Raw genomic sequence first — 7226 nt, forward strand, 5'->3', positions numbered from 1 at the left:
AAAACATGTTCCATATTCTATTTTTCAATATCTAACAACAAATAAATAGAAAAGATTTTTCAAAAGCTACAGAAAAGGTTTCATATATAATCTTTGTGGCCTATGAAGAAACACATGGGCCATCCTCCCTCCTTCTCACTCATTGCGGTCTTCCTCTTTAACAGGCAGGGCATAAAATAATTTCCAGAGAAACATGAGATTTTTCTTTATCAAAGAGGGGCAGAGGTTATAAAAAGGTTGAGAAACACCTTTAGAAACCCACCAGCTGGAGAACTATTTAAACATCACTAGGGACAACATATTCTCCCCATGAGGCATGCTACAGGAAGGAGATGAATTGAAGCCTTTAATCACCTCTGTGGTAAATGAAGCCCAAAAAATCAGATTATAAACATTGGGATACTAGCTCAAGTGGTTCCACCAAAGATTTTATTGCAGTGACTGTGTCTGACCTTTGTTGCTATCTGTTCTCTTAGGAATAAATTTAAGTCAGAGGAACAAGATCCCTGAATGAGGATTCACTTCTTTACACACTGCCAATCTTACACTCATTTACAAAGGAAAATGGAAAAATAAATATTACTTTTACCATTGTAAATTTCATAGGAACTTAACATATTGCTTTTGAAAATGACCTTTCACTAAAGCGAGAGTTAGATACAATTTTTCTGTAAGAGCAAAATCATTTTTGCTTAGACTGAGTCTGATTGCCCTCTGCTGTGAAGTATTTAATTTCAGTACCTTCCATTCTGGGCATCACTGTGATTTCAGCCTGTTTTCAACCCTATGTCTTTAATGTAGCTCTTCATTAAGGTTAGATTTTTTAGTTGAATGATATTTTACACAAAAGAAAAACAAATCACCTCTCTGGGCAACACTGAGCAATTCAAGATGATTTGCATAGCACTGAACAACCATAGTTAGGGTGAGTTCTTTTTTTTTTTTTCACATTCAGTATTTTTATTTAATTGTTTAGCAGACAATTTACATATTTCCCACCGTTTCCTTTAAGTTAGTGTGACAATTTTCCATAATAAACTACTTAAAGAGAAGCTTTGGTCAAGAATGGAATGAAATAGTAAAAACAAACAAACAAACAAACAAACAAAAACCCAAATCACTGCTGCTTTTAAAAAAACCAACACTGTCACCACTTATATTCAAACAAAAAAACACACAAATGATATTGGCGCCAAATGTGTCTTCAGTGTTTCCTTGCGGCTGGCTCTGCTCACCACCATGCATACGGTGGGGCTGTGTCAGCACATTTTGTCGGTTTGTCAGTCTGTCAGTTTGTCATGCTGGATCTGGGAGGCTCACTCAGCTTCACATTAACCGAAGGCCCTGGATGGAAGACTCTAAGGTCTTGAAATCCCAAATTGTCATGGCCCCATCGATGCCAGTAGTGCAAAATTTGTGACAGTCTTGCTTGTCCACCTCATAAATAGACACTTGAGTGATGCCGTTTTGGTGCAGCATCTCCGAGGCTGTGTTGCGGCCTTCGGTTGAGGCCCTCCGGTCCATGTTTCGGGAGCGCTCCACGGCAGACACGTTGCGCTGGATGCTCTGTTTCGGAATGTCTAGTTTGGAGACTAAGGTCAAGCAGCCACGGTCATCATAGTTAAAGAGCATTGGGCAGCAGTCATGGCCTGCCGCTACAACGCTGTTCTCCGAGACAAATGACACACTCAGGAGGGCAGGAACTCTGTTTTCAGGGTTGAGACCTGCACGCTTTCTGAGGCATCAGCAACAGGTACAGTGCTGTCAGGGCTGACCCAGCCAGGCGGCTCCCGCTGGCAGAGAAGCCCACCCCATGCACCCAGCCACCAGGGCCACTGCCACCAAACTCTGACATCAGCTGACCCAAAGGCATCCTGCTGCCCCAGGGCGTACTGGCTGGCTTTGCATCCTCTTTCTTTCTTTCTTTCTCTTTCTTTCTTTCTTTCTTTCTTTCTTTCTTTCTTTCTTTCTTTCTTTCTTTCTTTCTTTCTTTCTTTCTTTCTTTCTTCTTTCTTTATTTTAATGTAGGCAGAAAACACTCTGCATTTGAAATCACACGATCCTGCTGCCACAAACATTGTTTGCATGCCAATCCAAGCTGAGGACCGTGGAGCGAATAGGCTTTTTTTTTTTTTTTTAAGATTTTATTTATTTATTAGAGAGAGAGAGAGAGAGAGAGAGAGGCAGAGACACGGGAGAGGCAGGCCCCATGCAGGGAGCCCGACGTGGGACTCGATCCTGGGACTCCAGGATCATGCCCTGGGCTGAAGGCAGGTGTTAAACCGCTGAGCCACCCAGGGATCCCCTACTTTTTACTTATTGTAATAGGTAGGCATAGCTCAGGAGTTCTGTGATTCTCCCAGTGATTAACTTATTTCATATTGCATTAGTCATGCATTTTTTAAAGTGATCATTGAAATTGGCTAAATTGTCTTCCCTAAATGGAATCAGATTGGATTTTATGTTTTAGTTTCTTCAGCCCTCTGCCAGCCTCTACTCTCTAAATACGACAACCTAACTGTCATTTTCAACCCTTACTGTGCTTGATGGTCTGTTATAAAAATATAGTTGCTTGAACCCATCCTATAACCTACACTAGATCAGAATCCCCAGGAGTTCTAAGATGGGAACTAATTAGTTATCTAGACTCCAAGGAGTTCACAGCTCTACTTAGATTTTTATTTGAAAAAAAGAATCTTCTAGCATACATTTTAGATGAGGAAAAATTTACTTTTCAGTAAATCCCAGGACTCCAGGACCCCGCCCCCGGCCAAAGGCAGTGGTTAAGCCACCCAGGGATGCCCTGAATTGGCTTTTTAATGTGCTTGCTTACCCACCAGTCATTTTCAGACTCGAAGTAACAAACAGAAATGAGTCGTGCTCCACTTCCCACAGCAAATTTGTTCTCTAGCGGGGACCACTTGACAAAAGTCGCTGCACGATTAATTCTCAGGATCACCAGGGTTGGCTTCCAGACACCATCTTTCTGACTCCAGACATAGGCATTGCGGTCTGCCCCACAAGTGACGATGCGGTCACTCTTGGGAGCCCAGTCGATACCTGTGATGTGTCCGTTGTGCTCCTTGAGTTCATGAGCTTTTACCCACTGGCTCCCATTCTTCTTATAGATGTGGACTTCATTATTGGGGCTAAGAGCAATCTGGGTATGTTCCCTGTTCCAGGCATGACAGGTGATTGGCTCTAGTAAGAACTGATGCAGGGACATTATTCTTGGTATTTTCAAAGGATAGAAAGCTGGGATGGGGCAGTCCGGACCGGCTCGGAGCTGAGAAATCGCGGATTCTGGTCAGTCGACGTGAACAGGCTCAGGCGGGCGCGGGCGGAGGACCCAGGCCCAGAGGGAGCGGCTGACAGATCGGGTGAGTTCTGATATCATATCTGCTGCTGAGTTTCTGAAGTTTCAGGGAAGTTATTAATGACAGTTCATGATTATGAGTACATATTCATATTGTCAAAATCATCAGCTGATACTTGAAAAACTGCTGTGTTCACATTAAAGAGGAAATAAGCATGCTAGAGATGACTGAATTGTGCCAGTAGGAGGTTGTGGGTGACTGCTGTGTGGGTTATGACACTTTGGGTCTTGCTCAGGGACCAGTGATAATGCAGTAGAATAAGGATGGGCTCAAGGCCAAGCGGATAGTAAATAAAGAGCTCAGATCTCAGACAGAAGTGGAGGTTGTTTGTAGAGTTGTGTAAGAGAAATGCCTAAGCAGCTCAATAAATGTGTTACATCTCCTTACATGAAGGATACTTAAAGACAGTGTTTACTGGCTGAAGCTGCAGAACAGGGCCACTGTGCAGATAAAGTGCTGACAAGACAGTTGAGCTCTTCCAGAGATGGACTACAATAAGGGTATAAAATGAGTCATGAAAGACATAGAGCTTTTTGGATCATCTGTAGCAGCTGAGTCGATCCTCCCCATCACGTCCAGATGGGCAACTCCAAACTCTTCTGCTGTATGCAGAAGTGTTATCTCAGTGGACAGCTTTGGACTAATGGACAACCATGTAAGGTGGCCTGAACTCCTGAGATGTTTCATGGGCTGTGGGCCCCTGACATCAAACTCAGAATACCTCTTTGAAAACCAACTGTCTAACCATGTGCAATTTGAATAAGCCATTGCATTTGTAAGACTGACCACTGGATGTTTTTGTCACTTCAGCACCTTCTGAGCTAAAACAGGTTGATATGAGCCAACTGACTGAACAAAGGGAATAGACATCAAATATTAGATGCTGTTGGTGATTGGATACAGATGAAGGAAGAAATTATGACATGGACCTATACCACTAGCACTACTCTTAAATGGAGGATTAATTTCAAAGGACTCACTGTAGTTAGCTTGGTGAAAGAAACAAAATCACAGTAGAATCTCCTAAGGCTTTAGTCAAGACTCAGTTATTTGCTTCAGAATAGTGAATGCAGAGAATCACTCTTGGGCCTAATGATGATTTCTACATTTTCTTTGGAACCTAATGAATCATTTCAGGCATTTGAGTCTCCATATAATATAAAAGGGACCTAAAATTTTAGGGATGAAACATTCTATATATTGGTTTGTTCTCAATTAATATGGGCTGGATACATTTTATAGTATTTTCAGGATTTTGGTGTCAACTTCTACGTCACTGATATACTAAGAGTAATATTTTATTTTCTCAATCCTTAAGATGTCTTGATTTCAAGAATGTAAGTTCTATTTAACAGTTGAATATCCATTATATACAACAGGCAATAATTGCATAGAGATGTCAGTTAACCTCAAAAGGGAGTGGAGCTACTCACTTAGGGTACAGTTTCTTATAAACAGATACATAGTTGTGCAAGGATAGAGGCAAAATTTGGTGTTAATATGCATTTTTTTTTCTGGTAGCTTCCATCAGACTAAAACTTGGCCAAGATCATTGTTTTGTAGTTCGAGTTATAGATTCTATTTCTACATAACATCAGATGCCTATCACTTCTGAGATAAGGGAATTTATAGTTCATGATAATTATATTTCAGAGAGAGAATACCTGATAGGATTTGAAGTAACTGTTCATGATTTTAGTCTGAAAAATGGTTTCTCTTGGAGTAACTGGAATAAATCTGCCACTTAGTGGATCTGATTTATTGCTCGGAAAAGGAAGGAGAAGGAGAGGGGAAAGTCTCAGAAAAAAATGTAAGGGTAAAAGAAAATCTTAAAATATTAATAAGCAATCAGAAATGTGAAACCATGAGTAGCAGAACATAATTCTTAACGTAAATAATTGAAGTAAACTCAAATTCTAAACAAACCTAGGACTAACAATAGTTTTCAACTACTTTTTGCCAAAGCCAAACCTCTTAAGACACTAATTGGTCTATTTTAGACTAAAGTTAGGGAGACAGACAGACAAGTCATGGATATCAGATCACTTAGAATTCAAAATCACAGACTAGCCTCAATTTAGTAGCCATTTTTGAACAGCAGAACAGGTGATCTTAGTAGTGTAAGTCTAAAAATATTGTGAACAATCTAAAATAGTAGAGGCCAATATAATAAAATAAAAGTCATCAGAGCAATAAGGGGAATTGAATAAAGTTTTTACCAGAAATCACTATTTAGAGTATCAAGTATATTATTTGGGGCTCCCAGCATTGGAAAGGAGGGACTATCTTGTTGAATATTATAACCTTAGAGTCCATTACAGTAGACACTTGATAAATATTTGTTAAATGAATGGACTGTGAAGATTCCAGAAACTTGGCACCCTTAGGCCAACTAGTATTGGCATCCCTGCCATCACAAACCCCGTAGCACTTTTAAGTGTTTTGTCTCGGTTGTCAGATGAATCCACAGAACAGAGAGCTCTTAGCAATATTAAAAATGTGGGACTCTTTTTTTAGAACTGAGCACTAAAGGTAGCAATGACCTAGAGAGCAAAGGGTACAGACAGGGAGGAAAGGGTACAGACAGGGAGGACTTTGTAAATGAAGTATATACATCACATTTATTGGAACACCTAGACCAGCTTGTATCCAAACCATATCTGACTGGTAAAGGAGGTAGTAGTTTTTTCATTCTTATAAAGAACTGTAGTGGTCCCTATCATATATCAGCAATTCAAGCCTCCTGTGACTTAATAAATGCCTAAACATGGATTTTTCTTACATGGATATGCATGCTCAGTAAGGTGTGGCATGCATAAATCAGAATCCAATACAAAATTCTACTCACAAATGACAGATTTTCAACAGACTGACCTTAACCTTCAGTTAATAAAAGCACTTTTGTGTTCGAAATATACCTATTCATGATATGCAACTCATTTTATCTTGTTTCCATATGGATGGGACTGGCAATAGGGGAAACAATGACAATCTGTCTGGCCTGGAAATGTTCTAGCAACCCTCCCTCCCCTCCAATCTACCTCCTGCTCCCTTGCCCCCCAACCATGTGGCTCCAAGAGAAGGAGCAGCAGTTAGGAGGCTAATGGGGGTGATTGTTGTTGGCTGCATCTTCACATTTAGGCACATGTCTGTCGAGCAGTGGAAACAAAGATCTCTGCAGCCCTACTAGCCAGTGCAATGTTGCTTCTGTCTCCAGCATTCATTATCAAGACAACAGAAGGGCAAAACCTTCCATGCCTGTCCTCAATCCCTTCCCCCAGCTGAGCCTGGGATAGGCATTAAGTAAGGCCGCCTTTGCACCGAGCATTTCCCCCCTGGAACATGCTCTCACAAGCCCCCTTTGTTCCCTGCCCTCCGCCCCACTATATGCTACAGCAGCAGTCGCCCAGATGTTCTCTATCACAGGCTGAGCCGTGCCAGCAAACTTTGGCACGCATGAAAGTGCACTGAGTACTGGCCCTCCAGAAATACCTTATCCACCCCTCTGATTTCTGCAAATATTTTTAAATGTTAATGGGTTCCACTCACCCACAACCTAGGGGGAGGTTACAGAACAGGGCTCTGTGTGTCCAGCAAATTAGCAGCCCGAGGATACTGCTTGGCGCCTGGGTTCTGTCCCACCCTCGGGCGTTGGCTGGGGTTCTCCAACCTTGAACTGTTGAGGCCAGTTTGCCAGCACATAGCTTTCTAGTGACAGATGTTAGATGGGCGGTTGGCAAGAAAGTTACTCCAAGCTACAAGAAAGAAAGGACCCTATCTTTCTCTGAAACTTGTGAAAGCAAGAGAGATCCTTTGAGCATCACTGAAATAAGATTTTGAAATTGGTAT

The 7226-nt window shown here is 41.5% G+C and overlaps 1 pseudogene; it reads right to left on the minus strand.

Moving 5' to 3' along the window:
* Positions 1 to 930: 930 nt before the first annotated feature.
* Positions 931 to 6524, minus strand: LOC140636058 (actin-related protein 2/3 complex subunit 1A-like; annotated as a pseudogene).
* Between the last annotated feature and the right edge of the window lie 702 nt (positions 6525 to 7226).

This window comes from Canis lupus, chromosome 6, assembly GCF_048164855.1.
Source record: "Canis lupus baileyi chromosome 6, mCanLup2.hap1, whole genome shotgun sequence".
Taxonomy (NCBI): domain Eukaryota; kingdom Metazoa; phylum Chordata; class Mammalia; order Carnivora; family Canidae; genus Canis; species Canis lupus.